The 21,371-nt window shown below is 38.0% G+C and overlaps 1 protein-coding gene across 1 annotated transcript in view; it reads left to right on the plus strand.

Moving 5' to 3' along the window:
- The window catches only part of PPARGC1A (PPARG coactivator 1 alpha), a 379,831-nt gene that overhangs the window by 53,146 nt on the left and 305,314 nt on the right, over positions 1-21,371 (plus strand). The gene's annotated exons all lie outside the window — the stretch shown is intronic.

A 21,371-nucleotide genomic window follows, 5' to 3' on the forward strand; every position in this document is an offset into this window, starting at 1 on the left:
AGTTGTATGACTGCAATTTTGATATGATTCCAGCAGACATCAAAATTTATTATGTCAAAGTCATTTTAAAAAAATGCTGTAAGCAAGCATAATTACTTACTGCCTTTCTGCAGACTGTATTAGCTTACATATGATCATTAGCTCTAATTAAAAAATAGCTTTTGATGGATTTTATAAAGAAAAGACTGAATTTCATTTGGGCCTTTGCTATCTTGTGTACATGACGATCTTGACAAATGTGTACCAATCGTTACATTCTTGTAACAATCAGATAAGAAAAGACTGATCAATTGAAGACATAATAAATTAAGGGTATAATAACGTTGCTTGTCAAAGTTTTGCTAACTAAATAAGACCTGGCTTGCAATTTATCTGGTATATTTATATTAAATTGGGAATTACACTTAGAGATTTGTATAATTGATTTGCTTTGCAGTTTTTTAAAATAACGAATTAACTTTTAAATTGTGTGATATTTGCTGTAAATAACAATGATTAGTTTGGTTCAGCCGTAGGATGAGGGAACCAACAGACTGGAACAAGAACCCCTTCTGATGAACAGCACCATCATCCTTTACAGTTTACACTGGCAGTTAAATTAAAAGGTTTTTTTTTTCCCAATAGAGAATTCCTCTTCTCCAGGTTTTAAATAGAGAGTTGGTGTGTTCTTAGCGGTTTACATTTAAGCTTGCCATTATCAGCAGTTTACTGAAGCAGCTGTACAACACACAATGTTCTTCTGCATAAGCATTTTGCAAAGAAGGTTGCAGAATCATCCAGAGCCACTCATGAGGAAGCTAACCTTAGGCTAAAGTAAGAGAAAGGACAGGAGTGTTTTATTATTATTATTATTATTTTTATTATTATTATTATTATTTTATTGATGATTCACTAACCCATTGGGTTTAGAACTGTACCTTCTGGTTGACTATGTTCTTTGTTTGAAGTCCAAAAGACAAAGCTCACTGACCAAGCATAAATGGTAATCTAGCAGTGAGAGATAAATAAAATACATAGTTTTTCTTATACTTGAGCACTTCCGTTATCCTTATAGGATTTTTAGATAAGGAGTTTTACGCAGTCTAAACAGGCATCAATATTGGAAGAAAGTGTATGGAATTAGAACAGCAGATGCATTCTTTTGGAGAGGAGTCAACTGTTGTTGCAGGTTCTGAAAAATATAAACAAGAAGCAGACTTCATGTAACTGTACCATCAATTAAGTTGGTTTAATAGCATTTCAACTTGTTATTAATAAAGCAAACATTTACTAATCTTATCTCTTGTAAGCAGGAAGGAAGTTAAAGTGCGCAGTAATGCACATTGCTGTCAGGAAAAGTGGTTTATAATATCATATGGTATGATTTGCAACGAAGCAAAAACAGCAAATGGCTATGTGGGAGCACTCTTTATCCTCTTGATTTAACTTCTTGCCCTCCCTTCTCCCCTTAGTAGCTTTTTTGTTGTTGTTCATTCCCCTAGTTTCATGCATCCTAAGCATTTCCTGCCGTATGCTGTTTGGATATCTACTGCCTGGCTATGCAAAGATCGTACTACTGGAGAACTGACAAGGCAAGGGATAAATGGTGTGAAAACTCCTTCCCTCAGGTTTTTTTGTTTGTCTTCTCCCAGGATTGAGCTGCTTTGAGGAGCAATCAGCGTGATAGTTTAATTGTACTCCAAGGAATGCTCTGATACCATCAAGACTGACAAATGATGGTCTGAGGAGTGAGAGCACTTACTGAAAAAAATCACTTATCTGTCATTTTTTAAAAGGTGAATATTACTGATTGAAAATGAAACAAACATTTATTTTCTTGTCTCGCATGACTAATTTTCCTCTTTTGCCCTCATATCTTCTTTTAACATTTTCAGTACTACTAATGGGAGCAAGACTCTTTTTTGCTTTTAAGCGAAGAGTAAATCTTGACTAAATCTAGGTTCCTAAGACCATGTTAAGATTCCTAAATAAGTGACCTTGCTTCGAATAGTACTGGGCAGCCCACATCTCGTGCTTGAGCTTCCTGGAGCTGTTACATGCTGAGTGCTTTACAAGTCAGTATGCTGATATTTAAATACCTAACTTTGGGCTTCTGTTAAAAATAATAGCTAAGAGTGTGAAGGAGGATTTGACGGAGTGCTGGAGTCAAAATTGCTGCAGTGTCCCACTGCTGTTGTATTGAAGAGAATGAATTGCTGGTTAATTCTATAGTTTTGCATGCAATACTGATTTCTGAAAACACTCCCCACCTCCTTTGTCTGGAAACGATCCCATAGTCTGCTGACATTTGAAAGAATATACAGCTTATCTGTTGTGAAGTCCACTGAAAAATAATTTACTATGCACATGTTAAATATAGGGGCAGTTGGTCTTTCTATACTACTGCAATAATTCTGTGAGGAAAATTTCAATGATGAAAATGAAAAAAAGTTAAAATAGTCATAATTTACTGCTTTAGTCTGCAGGGCAGCTGTTTTCTGCCTCTATCTGTATTCTAATAAGTCTTTTAAATGAAGAGATTTATGAGATTATTTTAATTTTGATGTCTTTTTAATGCTTCATGCATTTTAAATACAACCTTTTAATAGTTTTTGAGATTGAAGAATTTAATTTTATTTTATACTGCAGAAATAAATGTATTCTCAGGAGACTGCACCATTATTATAGCTTTTCTTTAATTCAACATATTTGGCATATACAGCTATAGTACCAACCAGCAACGCTACACTTAGCATCAAATGTAAGGCATCATTAGAGTTTGAGAGACAATCTGGCTACTAGGGATACTTAAAAAAAAAAAAACCCTGTGCTTGCTGTGGGCAATAACCTTCTGTTGATAGAGTTGCATAGAAAGCCTGTGCTGTAAAGGTAAAAGATATATCCTGAATGCAGCAAAATAGGTGTGGTGCTGCTGTGCAAGACACCTCTGCATCCCTACTGCCTGCTTCTGCAGCAGGCGTGCGGCGGGCAAGGCCGGCAGCGCGCTGGGTGGCTCCGTAATGTAACAGGCCAGCCCCGGGCAATTGTCCGCGGGGCTCCTTCAGGTGCACGGCCATGCGAAAGACTCGTTCTCTCTTAACTCTTGCAGAACTCCTCTCTGCAAAATCTTTGTACCTGTGCTTTTGCTTTGGTTGCATGTTGTTAATAGCAGGCATATAGTTTATATAAGAGCAAAAGAAAATGGGCAAAAGCTTTAAATGGAGTAGAAAGAGTGGTGCTTTCTCATTTAATGTTAACTATCTGACAGTTAAGTATTTAGCTAGTCATAGGTCAGAGGTTAGGAAATGGGTCTTGTTGGAAAGGGGTAGTGTGGTGTGCCAACAGAGGGGTATCCGGGATTCTTTCAGATTCTGGGATTAGTTGCACTGAACTTGAGAGATCATCTTTTGTCGAGTGTAAGAATTTATTAGAGCTAAGCGATTCTACACATATGACAGACTCTGGACAACACTAAACAACATCAGACAATCTACAGGTATAACAAAGCTAAAAAGTATAGTAAAGAACTAAAAATAGAATGCACATATCAGAGCTCTGTGGTTAAGCCACAGATGCACAGTACCGTGATCGTTCTTGCCCTTTCCTTGTCCTTATGGGCCACCCCTCCGGTATAGTTTTCCCCGGATTGTTCTCACCACACTTGAGCTGCGCCAAGATGGTTCAGGTTCTCCCTGGCAGTTGGCATCAGGGGCATCCCTGCTGATGGGTGGGTTGTCAGGTCTGCAGGCCAGCTGATGGTGAGTCTGATCCCACACAGAGTATGCGGCTTACTTTCTTTTATCCTTTCCGGGCTTAGTTCATTATCCAAGTGATCAATGCCAGACCTGAGTTACACAATAGAACAGATGGCCTCAGTCGATAACAGTATGGATACCAAGCGGATGGTCAACAGGATGCTCAACAGTATGGTCAACAGATAACAGTACACATGGTCAACAGATAACCCAGTGCAAAATTTCACAGTATCTAGATGCTTATGGTGTGAGTCTGTGGTATCAGTTCCCCTTTGCTGACTAGGTTCGCTCAGCACTCACGGGGTCGTGGGAGGGCTACAGCAATTTCACAGTGTGGTGACTCCGGCTGTGGTGCACCCGGGGTTCCTAAACTCTTGGGGAGCACCCCAGAGCAAACCCCTCTTCTATGGGCTGCATCATCCTGAATCCCACACTTTCCTGTGTGACACCTACCAGATGGTGTGTGTTTTAAATGTGGCTGGAAAACGTGAAGGGGATGAAGACTGGCAGTGGGAACAGAGCGGCGGGTAACTCAGGCTGACTGGGCAAGCAAACAGCGTGAGTCTCAGTGGCAGGCCTGTGCTGCTGATTCGACAGTCCTACGTCTGTACTGTTAAAAGTGGTAGCAGGAATGTCTCTCTGCAGCAGCAGTCCTTTCAAGGAGCCCTAGGTATTACAGTTGCTGGTATGCCTAATTTTTGCCTGTTGAAAAACAGCTTTGTGATGGTGTTTGAGAAGATGTGGCATGTACTGTTCTCCAGGCTCAGGCAGTTCTGCCTGCCACGGACAAGGGTTGGGACCTTGCTCAGCACCATGCAGGTCCTGTGCTTTCCAACTTTCTCCTACTCTTTTCGGGTACCTGGTAAACATGTGAATGCAGCACCTGCAGCTACTGTTGGCGTACTGGCTTGCATGAATGCCCTTAAGTCAGCTGTAAGCAATCTTGTGTCATTCTCCTAAGATACTTCAGTTGAGATTTGTCAAGGGCCAAGCTGTTAGGAACCTGAAGGATCAAAGAAAATTCCTAAGTATTTTGAGAGAACATCCTCCAAATCATACTTTCTACCTTACCTTTCAGCAAAACTTGAAATGGTCTCAAAGGAGTGATTGGGACTTTCCCAAGCAGGGTGAGAATTTCACCAGTTCTTAAACATATTTTATTGTTCAGGTACTAGGTTTTAGTACATGCATTGCCTTTTGGGGAGTTCTTTTTATATTAGTAAGGTGGAAATTCTGACTGAGCCAGTGAAGGAAGAGTTTGTGACTTAATGTATCAGTTCAGAGGTTAGCCATGGAAATGTCTGCTGTGTCTTCATTTTTTTTTTTTTTTAAAGATACTATAATATTGGATCAGAATGCCATTGGATACACTAATGATTTTGTAATGGTTCATGTGGGAATTCCTAACAAATGCAGATTTTCTTTGTGGATTTAGTGTTCACATACATTTCAGTAGCCTATTTCACAATTGGATGAAAAATTACTTATCCTATAAAGTTCCATCTATAGATAGATGAAAGACACATAAAAATTACAGTAAAGGGGCCATTAGGTATCTAAACAGATAGAAATCACCTTAAAAGAATAGTAAGTGTTTTTACAGGTATGCAGTTCTTTTTTTCTTCAGTGGAAAGGAGGAAAGAAGAGTATTTAGCATAGTGGCTTGCTTGATGGTTATTACTCTGGCTGTGACTTGCTTAAGACAGACATTTCAAAGAAGGAGTTAAGGAGACGATATTAACTAAATGAATTTTATGGATGTCACATTAATGAAAATACTTGGGGAGGAAACACAAACAATAGGGTTGGAGTGTAAAGTTAAGAAGACTGAACATAATTAAGGTGATGTTCAAGGACAGACCGGATGACAACTTCAAAAGGACATCCATTGGGGTTTAATAAACAAACTACATCAAGCTCCGGAAATGCCCTGGACTGAAAACAGTTGGAAGCGCTCAGAGTATTAGGGAGGAAGGGTCATATATTCCTGCTTTGGCATCCACTTCTGGTCACTCTTGCAAATAAGGTTAGGTAGACAGTTGGCCTAAAGTAATATGCCGGTCTTATGTGCCATTCTTATGAGTAGCCCAGATGCTGTAGGATGGCCATTATATTGTTAAGTCAATACCGTGCAAGATTAGATGAAAAAAGATCAACCATGGGAATCCATACTGGATGAGTAAAATCTGAGAGAAAAGTGTATTTAGTCTGTGATCATGTTACAAAACTGGAAACTCTACTGGACTAGGTGCTAAAAAAACCTGGAAGTCTGGCTTTGCACATATCTGCTCTGTGTCACCAGTTACCTGGATGAAGTAGTGAAAACAAATATACAAATGCACATCATTCCTGCGTTGTTATGATGAAATACAATTACTAAGTCACTTGGTCAACTAAATGTCCATGTTTTGGTGCTAATTCCTCTGTTGTAGTATTCTAGGCTTCTGAGATTTCTATAATGTTAACATATAATGTGTAGAAAAAATAATCTGTTAATTATCAGAGAATGACAAAATAGGAGGTGAGTAAAAGCAGACAATAGCCAATATCTTTCTTTCCAGCTGGTTCTAATTATTTTGAGTATTTCTGCCTTGATCTGCCTCTTGTTAGTCAGGCTAAAGCAATAGTATTTGCTGTGCATGCATGTGAGATTTCAGCTACCACACTTTAGGTTTGTAATTAAGAAATTAATTAAAATACTATGCAGTTTACTGCACAGTCTATCAAGAGAAGGGCAGTTTACAAGATTTTTCACGTTGTGTGTGCTATAAATTCTATGCTACAGATGTACAGAATCATATTCATGCTGACATTAAAAGTTATCCTCCTCCTGCAGAGGAGTATCACTAAAAATTATTGTGAAGGACTGGGTATAAAGTAATTGTCTCAGCAGAAAACTAACCAGTAAGAACACAAATTTTAACACTGAAAGACCAACATGGAATCGGAAGTAAGAGTCTTCCTACAAAAGACTAAAGGAGAAAGAAAGAGATATTAAAGAAGTTCTGAACTTGTGTACAAGTTTCTGAGGTTACTGATGAGCTTCTGTCAACCTTCTACTGATGCCCCTTTATTGGCAGCATTTCAGAATTCTGAAGTACAAGTCTGAAAGTTATAATTCAGTTCTGTACCATTACCAGATTCAGAGCCTACATTTCGGGCCATCTGATTTTGGGCTACTTTGTAGCTCCAGCAATTTCACTGGCTACATAACTGATATCAGTTTAGCTGAGGACACTGAATATGATACTCCTTTTTGCAGATTCTAGGGTGACTCTGATTTTACTTTCAATAAAATTGTAGGTCTCCCATTTTATATGTTACTATTGACAAATAAAGGAGAAATACTTGAGCTAATATTGCTCATTCAAAAATGCCTCACTTCATTGTTTAAGATGGTTTTTGGAAAGCAACGTGTGTGAAAATGTTGGTATAAAACACTTCTCATTATCCAGTGTTGAAGATAAAAAAAGAAAATACAGAAAACGAAATATGTATGATAAACTAGTACAATAATGCTGATGTTTGGATGGCATTTGCAGAACTTTTCTCTCAGTGACCCTTTTAAAAATGTCAGGTGTTACCTGCCTAGAGAAGTATGGCTAGGAGAGGTGATGCAACAAAGGCAATGGAAAAAGAAAAACAAGGTATTGCTGGCAAGAAGAATTAGTAGCAGAATACGTGGCAGACAAAATCAGACATTCTCCTCCTTTATCTTATTGTTCTCATGAGGAATTGAATTAAATTTTATAGCATAGAAAATTATTGATCTTTTTTTCAAGAAAGTTTCAAGAAAGTTTCAGTTTGCAGATTTCTCAAGAAATGTTAAACAATCAATATGAATTGGGATAATCACTTCTTTAAACATGAGATGGTTCCCACCCTCCCACCATATATCACAGTGGCAGTGTATTTAAGTTGAGCAATGCCAGTCAGCACAGACTGACTTGGAAAGTACACAGGAGAAAGCTGATAGTTTGTTATAGGAAGGGCATTGGTGTTAAAGTGAAATTTGGTATCTGTGTGTACAATCAATTAATCAAGTTTACACTACTTTTGTGAATTACGGCAGTGTACTACAGGGTCAGATTTTGACATTCTCAATAACACCATGTTGCAACCAAAGGCCTTGGTGAATCCATGAAAATATTCCCTGGAATATTTGGTAATTGTGCTACTGTTGATACTGTTGCATAAAATACCCTTAAGATCAGGCAGTTTGTCACACTCTAATGGTGGATCAGTGTTGATCAGTAGGACCTTTGGCCTGGCTGTGAAGGGAAGAAAGGTCCCAATGATAAAATGATCTCTGCAAGAGCCCCTGTCTTTTGGGATATTTTGCCTTCCATCGAGGCTCTTACTAGCTCAGGTGGTTGCTCATCAAACGGCCAAAGAGGGAGTTGTTAGGGTCTCTTTTCACTTTGTATCTCCTACCATGAATACAATTTAAAGGCTCCCCTTACTTTGGGTTGCAAAGAACTTTTTGGAGCTTCTGAAAGGCTAGAATAGTTCCAAGCAAATTAAATTCCATCCTAAATGATGAAATATAAATGAACACATTGAGCACCAGAAACTCGATAGCTATTTGTGAAAGAGTTGAGGAGCCTTTGTCAAGTACTGTGCTCTCCACTACATTACGAGAAGTATTTATTTCATGTGCATTTAATAATGCAGTAAAGATGATGCCTGAAACACTGTACAATGAGGAATTACTAGTTTTCTGCAAGCAAGTTAAAGGCACTATATATGATTGCCTCAGAGGATATGCAAGATACAGAAAATGAAATGAAATAAATAAAAAGTGGCAGATGACTGGTTTCTGGATATTGCTAGGTGGATTTATTAATTGCTAATATAGCGCTGAGCCATGAATTACTCAGTCATTGCCATTGTTTCAATTTTATGACTTTCCTCTTAAATACAGATTCGTTAGGAAGGAATCAAATGTCACTGGGCAGTGAATTATACAGAAACAAATTTATGCTTGTGAATGCTGATTTCCCATAATAAGTTATGACTTTAAAAGGACACCATCAAGGTATTTTTCATAGTTTCAGCATGACTTTTTTTCCTTGCTGTTGTATATGATAACCCTGTATGCTCTGGGTAAGGAAAGCTGCCTTATACATCGCTTCTGCTTTTCATTTTATCATGTGTGAAAGAAGATTGGGTCATTGTAGTCTTTCATATAATCTACTTTAAACTTGTTATATTTAAGCAAAATAGCATAAAATATTTTTGCTTTAGAATACATATCTTAGAACTAGCTAGATATGCAACCAGATATCCTTACCTGCTTGTCACCTTAAGGATGTACCATCTCTGAGAAAGGCTTTATTTTGGAAATCACCATGCATCTGTTGGTCTTAAACACCTCCCTGTAGCCATGGAACTGGCTTCGTCTTGTCTGGGCTGCCACCGTGAGTTCTGCAATCTGACGTGCTTTGCAGAGGGAGTCCCGTGCTTGTGGGTTCTTACCTTGTATTCTGTGTTCGATCACTAAAAAGTAGTTTGTAATGGTTTAAAGCTTAAACTAATGAAGAAGAAGAATGAAGAAACAGCTTGTAGCTCTGTGAACTGACATGCATGCGAAAATACCTCCAGCCACTTCAGTCTGATGTGAAAGGTCACTGTTACTTTATTGTATTGAGACTAGAGTATAACTGAGAGTCTAAAATAAGTGTTCTGGATTAGTCTTGGCAGCATTTTCAAATAATAAATGGGTAACTGCCTGTCCATGTGGCATAGCATGGTAAAATTAGCTGTACCCTTGAAATTTTGTATTACTATTTGTTTTTTAGTAGATTTGTGTGCAGCAAACTGTGTCAGAGAACCTGGTCAAGTGCTGTAGAAGAGTGGTGTTGTGTAAGTTTCTAATGTGTTTTTTCATTTGAGCATCATACAGTATTGGTTGCTTAGAATGTAATGTCATAAAATGCAAGATTTTCCTTTTGATTTGTTTTTTGCTGCTTTGATAAGATATTTAAAAATGTCCCAAGGAAAGGGGTTTCTACCTAAATTTTTCTGCATCTTTTCAGGTTCTTCTGGGGGCATACTTTCAGTGCTCTAAATAGTCTTTCTCAAATATTGGTATTTATACTGTTCAGACATGTGTAGGCATTTATAACACCATGTATAGTGCCTACTTTAGTCCTTGCATAGCTGACCTATGTATTTTTCTCTCTCTCTTTTTTCCCCTTACATTTCATATCCTAAAGCCAAAACAAGGATAAAGTTTATACTGTCACAGTTGGGTTGGGAGAACTGTCCACCCTGCTAGTGCCGTCAGTCTATTGACTTCTTACAGCAAAAAATGTGTTATAAATCCCAGACTCCTTTGTGCCAGGTGGTATCTTGGGTAACTGCAGGGAGCCGCAGTGAATTTATGAACTGTGAGTTGGTGCCAAGAAGCCCAGCGTGTCTCAAGTCTGTAAAGGCATGAGGCATCCACGTATTGTTCTAGGCACCTCACAGGAGTTGAAAGAAAGGGTGTACATATCCTAAGGTACCTAAGTAGGTAAAAAAAAATCCTGTCGGTAAGGCACCGTCTCTACATCTGTGATAGCCCCAATCAGAGCCAAGTGTGTGACAAAGAGGCAGCGTGTCCCTTCCCTGAATGTCTGTGTGAAACTGGAGTCTTGTGGGATCCCCTGCTTCAGTAGAGCTAACTTGTCTGTATAAATTTGCTTATTTAATGTTGGGGTATCCTGGTTTTGTGGGGAACATAAATGGCTTGGTGATTAAAAGGACTGAACTCTGGGAAGTATGACTGGTAAAGGAATTTTTGTTTGTGGGAGATACTACTGCACCAGCTAGAGTCTGTTACATTTGGAGCTTTGCAAATGTGTAACAAGGCTGTCTACTTTACCTTATCTTAATGGTTCCTCCTTTCCTTACATCTCTTAGAGCAGGCTAAATCAGTTACAGTATTACCTGCATTGCCATTATGGTCAAGGCAAGCTGTTTTTCAGCAGTTGTATATGGGATTTCTCCAAGCTAATTTTGGGATGCAGAAATTCCTTTTTCAGCTGCCAGTTCTTTCTCCATTATCAGCTGAAAAGGTGATGAGAAAAATAAGGGCCCATAGGTATGGAGAGTAGACAGTAGCACAGTCTATATAGAAGACCACAGAAGTAACATAGTAACATGCTGCTATCAAAGATGACATATGAATAAAGGTTTATAGGAATGGTATAATAGAAACATATGCCTTTCAAGATTTGTTAAATGCTTATAACTTTTTTATGTAGCACTTTGTGCCTTAGCATAACTTTTTTTCTCAAGCAATTTGCCTTCTGAAATGCCATGCAAACAGAACTTTACAGTGCCATAACTCACTGTGGAAAGGTGCAATGTAATTACTTACAGGAATGCCTTCATAGGCTATGTGTATCTATGTTAGAAATGATCTACCAGTCTCTCCATTACATAACACCTAAGTTTACAAGGACAGTTCATGCGTCTCTGCCTTGTGGGAAACTGCTATAGCCAATCTACTCAATGTTGTGAAAATGTGTTTAATCAGAATTTTTTTGGTTTAAAGGCGGTGGGTGTGTTCTGAAGATTTTGCTATTTGAAGCTTAATCTTACAAGAAAATCTTTAGCCAAGTCAGGTTTTTAATCGCTATGTTAGTCATTGCAGTGATTACATAAGGAACACAGTAGGAGCATTTCACATACCATCAGCCCTTGGCACTGGAATAACAATGAGGGTGAAGCATTAAAAACTATGTACTTATAAAGACAAACATGGCTAGATTGTTACATAGAGAGATCATCTCAGTATTTGCTGTTTAATATATCTTTACATTAATTCAGCTCATTTCTGAGACAACATACTGGAAGAAAACATAATTTGAATTAATTATTTGCACATATGGCAAGTGCCTGATGTCAGCTAATGCTGCATTAAGGATAGACATGCTGGGCACACATTAAATAATAGAGTAAATATTTGGATGGTTTATGATAAACTGGTTCCTTCTGCAGATCTTCTTTGTTTGTGCCTCAGTAAACATTCCCATTGGGCTTATTTACTGTGATTCATATAGTGCAGTATGTTAAGTGTTATAAAAAGTGTGCTTTTAAATCTAAATTCTACTGCAAGGCCTCAGTGTGTTTTCAGAGCGATTGACTGTTTAGTAACACTTTAAAATAATATTGAAATCATTGTGGCACCTTAGTATTATATGGAATGTTTTGTTAGCATTAATCAGAAAGGTTCATTTCGTGTCAGAAATCCTTCTATAGGAGTTCCATTGTAATCTAGCTGTAATAAAATCTTTACCTCCACGTGTTTCCAAATATTTGTGTCAAGTGATTCTTTTAGGAAAAAGCATTAGGATTAGATGCTCTAAAGTTGTTCAGCAATAGAAGGAAAGGATTATTAAAAAAAAAAAAAAAAAAAAAAAGCTAAGATCAAGAGCCTTGCATAAGAAATAAGTACACAAACCCTTACCTTACTAAACATAAAAAGATATATGAACAGATTAACTAGTTTAAGAGGATGGGAGAATGCAGGATTTAGGGTAGAAGAGGTCCCAAAAATTAATTAAATTTGGGGAGAAGTCTTAAGTTGAGCTTCATGTTTTTTTTACTGCTGTTGAGTTCCTGATGAAGTATAATACCAGAATGGAGAGGCTTGAACCATACAGGCTGGTATGTGTTTTCTACCCTTCATCTGCCCCAGCTGCAGACAATTATTCCAAGATGTGATTTAAGTGGCCCTCCCAGCTTTGGCAGTCCTGAAAGTGTTGTCAGGTGCATCCTTTGGTGGATCGCCTGTATATGCTGCAGTTGATATGTATGTGCCTGGCAAGTCTGATGTGCTGGACTTACTGAAATGCTCAGGTTGATTCTGTATGTGGTTTGAGATAGATCAGATTTGTTGTGTGTGAGATGTAAAGTTGCTCTATGCAGGAGCAGTAGCCATCTGTCCAGGATTTCCCAAGCTACCAGATGTCTCTTGAACAATTGAAACTGTAAGGTGGTAGGTTATTCCTAGAGGCGATAGTCTTTTTCCCACATTGGTAAGCCAAGCAAATTTGCTTAGTGGAGTGAGTAGGTAGGGACAGTGTACACTGTTTGATCTGCCCTTCCAAATGTTCTTCCTCAGCTCTGTGGAAGTGCGCAGCAAAGAGAGAGTGTATCAGTATCAATTTTATTTATTTATTTTAAGAATGACTCAGGAGAAAAGAAGCCAAGGAATCCAGGAACAGCCTTTAGTTTTTAAGGAAAGAGGACAATCTTTGGCTACAAGATAAATAGGTGGATATATTCACACCTCTTGTTTTCCAGAAGGTCATGATATTGAGTATATGAATATATATGTACATGTAAATGGAGATATAATCACACCTTCATTATTACTTCTTATTTTTGCATGTGTATTTTCAAATGTAGGACCTTGAGATACGTTCATCAGAAAATGCTACATGCCAAAACATGTGTTTACATGTGTCTAGGTAGTGAAATAAAATAACAAAAGTGACAACAACAACAATTACCTTCCTGATTTCTGAATGACTACTGAAACAGAGCAGGAATTCAGATCTCTTAGGCACAAAGAGAACAGAAGTTGCAGACAAAAACATCTGGCTGTATCATTTAGATATTAAGAAAACACCAGACAGTATGAAGAGGTTTTAGAATAGGAGTAACAATATGATGAACCTGACTGCAAACTCTGCAGTCAAACTTTGTAGGTCATTTTTAGAGCCAGTATAAGTGTTCAGAGAATGTGTGACAAAACTTACAGAATGGTAGATGAATTCAGGCTCCCACTTTTCCAATACTGGGTCCTACTTTTTCCCAGACTAGTACTTTTAATATATACCATCAGTATCATCTTACCACACATGCCTAAGATCTTCTGTGTTCCCAAACAGCAGTGTAACCACTAGAGTTTTAGTTAATACAGATAAGAAAAACTCACTGGTTAGTGATTTGTTTTTGACATTAGAGGTAGAACAGGGAGAGATATGAGGTGGGGTTAGTGATATTTGTTGCTAATTATAATATGCTGCAGGTGGGAGCATTCTGCATTGAGGAGCTAGTTAAACTACAACGACCATGACAGGCTAGCAGAGGTGAGTCTGTGTTCAAGATCTGCAGCACGTATGTGGTAAGGCAGACATAATTTTAAACCAGCTTTACACTGGATGAGTTTTGGGGGGAATGATCACTACTGCAGTCTGAAGCTGTTTCCAGAAGGCTGTCTGTGATGGCTCTGCTGATTCTGCACTTCTGAAGCTGGAGGAATATGGAGAAGGCAACTTGTACTGGAGTGTGAGAGCAGGGAGTTCTAGGTAAGGGAGAGGACCCTCTGCTGATCAGCCAAAGGCTGATCCAGATCTAGCATACACAAAGAACTGTGATGTGCCCTGTGGGAAATGATCTCTCTCTTTCTGTGCCTGATCTGTGATAAAGTTAATTAATCATTTTCCAGTTGATTTTTGGAATCAGTTTTTTTTGATATTAAGTTGATCAGTGTTTTTGGATATTAAGCTATTGCTGATATAAGCTTGACAATCTTATTGCCTTCCATGCTTTAGCCTTTATCTTAAAAATTCTATGTATTAGATTTTTTCTTTTTTCTTTTTTCTTTTTTTAGAATCTTATTAAAATAATCAAGGAAATATGGATGTACATTGACTTTAAGAACTCATAGAAGATCAGGGTAGAGTCTCATAATAAAGCTCTGATAGGCTAAATGCAATTTTATACATGGTTTTAATATATATTTAGTGGTGTGTTTGACTGACTTGACAAAGCACTGATGTGGATGGCCCCCAGTTTTGGTTTTGCTTCACAGACAACCAGACCGTGATCCAGCTCTATAGCTCCCCGTGCCCATTTGTTTATCCTGCTCACTAATCAACTAGATTGTATGGCCTGCAGAACAGGCACCTAATCAGTTTGTAAAGGAATCAAGAGTTTGTTATTTAGGGGGAAATGGGGATTAAAATAAAAAAGATTTGTTTTTTTTTTAAGTGTCATTTGGGACTGGCTTATAGATCCTGCTGCATTAGACAGCCTTTGGTTCGATTCTTGGCAGCACTAGTTAGATTAGGAGTGTCTAGCATGCAACTGAAATCCTGAGATTCTGTGCTAGGTATTAATAGTGGCATAAACCTAGTGAAAAGTAGGAAAGCTATTTCTAATAAGTGACTTGTTATTTTCTTTGAAATGCAGGAATACATTTTGTTTATTGAGGGCTGGATGTGTTTATGCATTTTCAGCTGAGATGAAACAATATAACAAAATAATTCTTCAACACATCAGAAATACAGATAATCAATTTGTATTAAAATATCACAAATTAAGGCTCTTTTTAATGTTATGAATTACCTATACTTGGAATATATATATATATATATTTACTTTTCAGTGAGTTCTTGAATTACAAAAAATTCCTTTTGAGTTAGTTTTCTTTGGTATGTCTTGGTTGGCTAGTCTTGGTTGGTAAATACAGCTGCCAAAACATACACACCATGATACAGTATATGCTATTACTCATTTTCACCTAGATTGTCATGGTTTGATAGGACCTAGTTATTTTTCTCCCTGCTGCAATTCTGAGTTCTCTTTATGTGCACGTCTGAAGTGTTGCACACTGGTTTTATGTAATGGAGAACAGCTAAGTGCAGCAGAAGTGGGGATATGTAGCAGAGATGTCGATATGCCAATTTTGTGACCCAGCTGATGGTTGATTTGGCCTGTAGCATAAATTTGAGAGACTGCAGATCTCCTTAAATTAATTTCTGCTATAATGGCCTCATATGGGTCCTTTCTGCCAACCCACATTCATTGGAGGATGATATGCATGTGGCTATTCCGCTTTCCACCTGAAATCCAGGTGAGGTGCTGCACCAGCCTTATGTCTTTGGAGGGATCCCCTCAGTGTACTACAGGCATGCGATCCAAAGAACTGGGCCAGTAAATGTGGCGGCAGATATTTCAGGAGTATAATGAGTTTTAAGACAATCAAAAGTGTCCCTATCAAAGCCAACCATTCTGCAAAAATATTTGTAGCAACTTTTCAAGAACTGAGAAAAAGAGAGTAAATACAACACACAGGCACAAAGAAGAACAGAAATAAGAGGTTATGGGCCTCTTCCTGCAGAACAAGTGTATTGTGCGATGGCCACAGAGCTCTTTGCATGAAGCCACCACATGCAGGAGTATTTTAGGATGGTTTCCAAATTTTGGAAGAAGAGCAGAAATGTAATCTTGTTGAAGTTTAGCAATTATGTACCATAGTTAATTAATCATATAATTAAGTAAAATGAGACCATATTTCTTGAAATGTGTCAGATAATTATGATACATTTTGGTAATTACGTGTAATAAAATTAATTAAACATATAATTCAAAGAATCAAGAAAATTGTTTCTTGAAATGATTTATCCTATTCCTAGGTCAGAAAGATCTCAATTTTCTTGTGCTCAGGCATAACCTTATAATCCAGTCTTTGCTTTTTCTGAAGACACTGCAGATTTCCAGTATTAACTTTTTGCCGTAGTATTGGTTCTTGGTCAGAATTTTTCTTGGAGTTCTTTAATCTTTGTAATAGTATTGGTCACCCAGTACGAAAATCCTTGGATCTCTCCTGTTAGATCATTACTCAGAAAATAGATGTGACTGCTGTCTTGTGCTGATTTTTACTTCATTTCTCTGAAGTCCTACAGAGTATTTGTAAAAGAAGAAAAAGAATAAGGAAACAAGAGGAAACAAATATTGCCGAAGCATAAGCCAGGGTGCTCAGAGGTGTTTTAATATGTTGTATTGGCATTTGCCTGAAGCATCAAACACCCAAATATTCTCCCTTGGTATGGAGGGCTAAACTGACCTCCCTTTCAAGTTGCAACATTTTTTATAGCTAGTTCTCATTTTCACTGCTGCTGTGAGGAAATTCTGCTGCCACTGCAGATGATACTATAAGAAGGGGAATCGGCATAAGAAAACCCCATAAAATTGTGCTTGTGATATTAATTTTGTCACCTCAGGCTTAATAATCATTTTATGGTCATTTTTAAAAAGTTTTTAGCCATAATGTTTTATCTATCTTTATGATCTCGTACACCGTGTTTAATCAGTGTAATTATAGAAGGATAATTAAATATAATGCTATTTAGTTCTTAAGATTTTAGCACTATTACTATTAATGTAACTAAAAAAACTTTGTAAATCCTGGTGTCTATACAAAGCAAAATATTGGTGTAGCATATTTGATATGCCATTAAAAAGAGATGGTGCTTTTTTGTTGGTACAGTAGCACACATCCTAATTCATTAGTTCATTTGCAATTGAAAACAGATTTTTTTAGCAGCATAAAACCGAATGAAATGAGAGAGGCTTGTTCTTTACAGGATGTCTCAGATTTTTGAGAAATAGTGTAGGCCCCAATTTAAAAAAATATTTTGGCTTGTGATTAAATTATCTTTATTAAGTAGAGTTCTTGAGTGCCTGTGTTTAAGTTACAGATTAAAATACTATATAATAAACCATGGCCTAATGGCCTGGCTTGGCTCTATATTTTTGACTTGGTACATCTCAACATATTTTTTGGAAAGCAAAGCTCTGACCCAGTGTCAGGTCCCTAAGTCAATGGAAACTTACTGGACATGTTTCCTTTTGAAACTATCTTCTTTGGCTAAAAAATACTGTGTGAAGAGCCTTTTAAGTCTTGTAAAGTGTCATGCACCACCTTCCACAATTGAAAAAGCCCCATTTTATGGCTTGCTGACCAACAGGTGTGATTGTTGTAAATGAAAATGATGCAAATGATTGTAAATGAAGGCTGAAATTCTGATTTTTATGCTGGAGTTCAGAAGGCACAGCAGACCTTTCCCATTTTCAGGCATACTTTTCTGTGTCGGGTATGATCAGTGTTTCCATTCTTTAAATCAAGATGAAAGAAGTCTATAAAGGAGGAGAGGATGGGGTAAAGGTGCTTGGGGGGAGATGTTTTAGTGCTGGTCAAATCTTTTTGCAGAGCATGGTCAGGGAGCAGGCTGAATTCAGAGCAACATGTGCTGTGCTGAATATATTCCTTTGGTCATTAGCGGTTACCCCACATTCTTGATTTTTCCATCTGAAGAGAGATCTTCTAGATTGAAGGGTTAGCTACTGCTCTAGTATAATATGCATCACAATTTCCTCCATCCAGTATGAACTATCCTACAGTGCTGATGGCATGCTATGATGGCAACATTGTATGTTCCATGACTGTTTTATTTGCAGTGATAATGATTTCATTTTTGACAATATTTTCACACATATAAAATAACCCTTCAATACATCATCTGTTGTCTTTTTTTTTCTTTATTTTTTTTGCTCAGCCCAAACCAATTGGCTGCCTCTTTTTCAAAGCTAGTTTGTGCACCCTCTGGGGACTGCTATGTGTTTGTGCATTTGAGACAGCAAGAGTCTGGCAAGAATCACGTCCTGATAGGCCTTTAATATAACTAACATGACTAATGAGCCTAGTATAGATTTAACAAGGAAAAGCTGTAGGATTAGGATGTTTCAAAATAGATGAAAGCTTGTATTAGGATATTTTGAAGTGTGCTGTAAGCATCAAGAGTACATTCTGTTTGATACCAGTACAAATATTTTTCACTCTTATAGCGCACACTAATTGTCAACCTTGTTAGGGCTCTCAGAAGACAGCCCAAGCCTGACTGTGCTCAGAGCATGAACTCTGCTCTCACCCTTTCTGGTTCAGAGCTGAGGCACATTGGCAAGGCCGAATAAAGATGATGCCTTGATTTTTGTCATGCTGCACCTCTTGTGGTAAAGTATTTGTCTTTACGCCTCCACAGTATGTGTAAATCAGACACCTCCATAATCACTGTCTTTGGCAGTCCGCCGTGGGGGACTGTGGGCCCAGCTTTGTAATGTAATGGTGCTAGGCCCAGTCATGCTGAAAATTATATGTGCATTTTCTGCCAGTGGATGGTCCTGCATTTTACACGTGCAGATGTCAAAACACACAGGTTTTGCCCTTGGATTATCTGCTTTGGGATAAAGTGGCATAATAATCTTCACCTATGCTTTCTTGTTAGCCCTAAGCTGTTTTTACAATTCTGGTGACCCATGTAATAGTGATTCACAACTGATCTGCCATGCAAGCAGAAACATTAAAAAAGTAAAGCCATGGTGCATGTTAATAGCTTGGCAGTGATACCAAATGTATAGTGCTTTGCTTTCATGCCTTTGAGGAAAAATGGATGAAATATATACCAGGAAAATCTATAAACTAGTTGGTTCACCACTGTGAAATTCAAATATGACTAGCTATCCCAGGCAAGAATATGGTGCCACATTCAGGCTACATCTAGAAGTTGTCCAGAATGTGTCTTCCAAGGAAGAGAGCTCTGGATTGAGGACTTGCCTCCACCAGCAGGGTCAAGGGATCTGAGCTCTTTCTGTCTGCCTTCTGCGGTGGAGGGTTGCAGACTGGCTTGTAAGTGAAATGCAAAACTTCCCTTCTGTCTTCTCATCCTTGTCACAGAATGCTCAAAGGTGAATTCATTTTACAAGCTAGAACTGTTTTCCATTTCATTTTTCCAAAGCAAATGTCTTGTGAGTGTGAGAAATTGCTCTTTTGTAGGGAACCTAAACATGGCCTTTTAATCACCTGAATGCTGTGCTGTGCTTTGTGTGGCAGGAATGAGAAATACTACTGGAATTTTTCATAGCACTAGTACCAAATGAAGTACCATGATAGCACAAAGTATCACAGTAGTATTACATTGATTTGAAAAGTATTGCAAAACAGAATCAGTATGTGGGGCAGGGAAGATGAGGGTATGGTGTAACTTGTGTTAAATGCCTTTTGCTCTGCTTACCCTTGCTGGAAGAGAAGGAGGTTCAGCACAGTTTGGAAGCGCCCAACCATGTCCTAAGTTGTTTTTTAGGAGATGAGAAGCTGCTGCTCTCCTTTCGCTTGCAAGGAGACTCCTAGTGCCGTTTCCGTGCCTTGTTACAACCACTACTACTTCCATACTAATACAACTTTGTGGATGAAGTTGGGCATAGGAGCATCATTAGTCTTGGAAGAGGTGAACAAAGTCTGACAATTGCACAATAATATTCAAAGGCTTTTAAGAAGTGAAGCAACTGCCAAGAGAGTAGAAGTATCAACACATTATAGTGGTAGCATTTATTGCAGTGGTCGTTTATTATTCATAGCATCCAGTACACATTCCTGTACTACCTTGAAGGTTGTTGTGGGATATAAATGCTGCATCTGCCCTGTACCGGTGCTCTGCACAAAAGTAAATTCCATTCTTTATCTGCATTACTATGGGATTAAGTCAGAGCTTGTGCAGGAGTATATATTCAGAACTCCTTGAATTTAGATTCAGAGTTCCTTGGCTAATATCCCAAGATGTTTTATAAAAAAAATCATGAAACTGTTGGTTTTCAAAATGTATGGATGTGTCTGTGGTTACTGCTGTGGTACATGTGTAAATCAAGTATTGCTGCTTCTCTTCACATTTCAGTGAAATGCAAGATGGCAGCTGCTCAGAGATTACCATTCTTGAAATAAAATGTCTATTTATGACTTAATTTGCTGCTCTGGAAGGCACTGGCACTGAATGTTTTTTTGGTGCACTCATAAAGAAGGCATTGGGTATCTCTGTATGGTATTAGAAAGAACTTTAATGAGTAGGAAGCATGTCAGAAACTATATTTCACATTGAGCATATAAATTTTTGTAGTATGCATGGATATTTTAAACTATATAACAGATGCAAACAGAGGCTTTTAGGCTTATTTCTACTCCCCCAGCCCACCCTTCAGGTAATTAGTTCCTTAGAATATAAAGGTTTCTTTGGCTTAAATGAGTTTCTTTTACAGCACATAAGGGAATTCCTTAAAAAAGAATCCCAACAACAAAAATTTGTACTATGTAGAGAATTTAGCCCAGCTTTGACTTTCCACAGAACCCTGCAGCCCCTTCCCATTTTTACTCATGTGATTCAATTTAAAAATGTGCTTAGTTTTTCAAAGAGTGGCTGGAAGGAGCATTAAGAAAACTATAGCAATTCATTAATAAAGCTTTGCATTTTGGAAACTATTGGGTAGTGAAGTCCATTAAAAAGCAATTAAGATCCCATGAAATGCAGTAATTTTGTTCTCCGAAGGCTTTGTGTGAATGGCACTACCATTATGAGTTAGTAGTGGTTTTTCTATACTGGCATTAGAACCATCACAGTTAAAAGTGGATTTTTTTCTCTTAGGTTACTTGACTATCTCTAATTGAGGTAGATTTTTATCTGAGCTGACTGGTTAAATACATTTCAGAATGCATGCTTTTGTGTTATATTTCTTCTCTGCAAAACCCTTAATGGGGAGCAGAGAAACTAACTCATAGTACTGGTTTCAAGAAAGATAGATAGCTGTCCTTGTAGACTAGGGGAACTTCCCTAGAGGATTGTAGTCAATAATGTGATTTTAAGTGAAATTGTGTCTAGTGCAGTTCCTCAGTACCCCATGCCCCCCAGTGTTGTCAGGGACAATGTTTAAGGCAAATCTGTTTCAAAGGTGCCTGTGTACTTAGGCTGCTGCTGTTCTCCTCTGCAGCTTCAGTCTCGGGACTTTGTTCCTTCTGGCGCTGGAGAAAAC

The sequence above is a fragment of the Dromaius novaehollandiae genome, chromosome 4 (genome assembly GCF_036370855.1).
Source record: "Dromaius novaehollandiae isolate bDroNov1 chromosome 4, bDroNov1.hap1, whole genome shotgun sequence".
In the NCBI taxonomy this organism is placed as follows: domain Eukaryota; kingdom Metazoa; phylum Chordata; class Aves; order Casuariiformes; family Dromaiidae; genus Dromaius; species Dromaius novaehollandiae.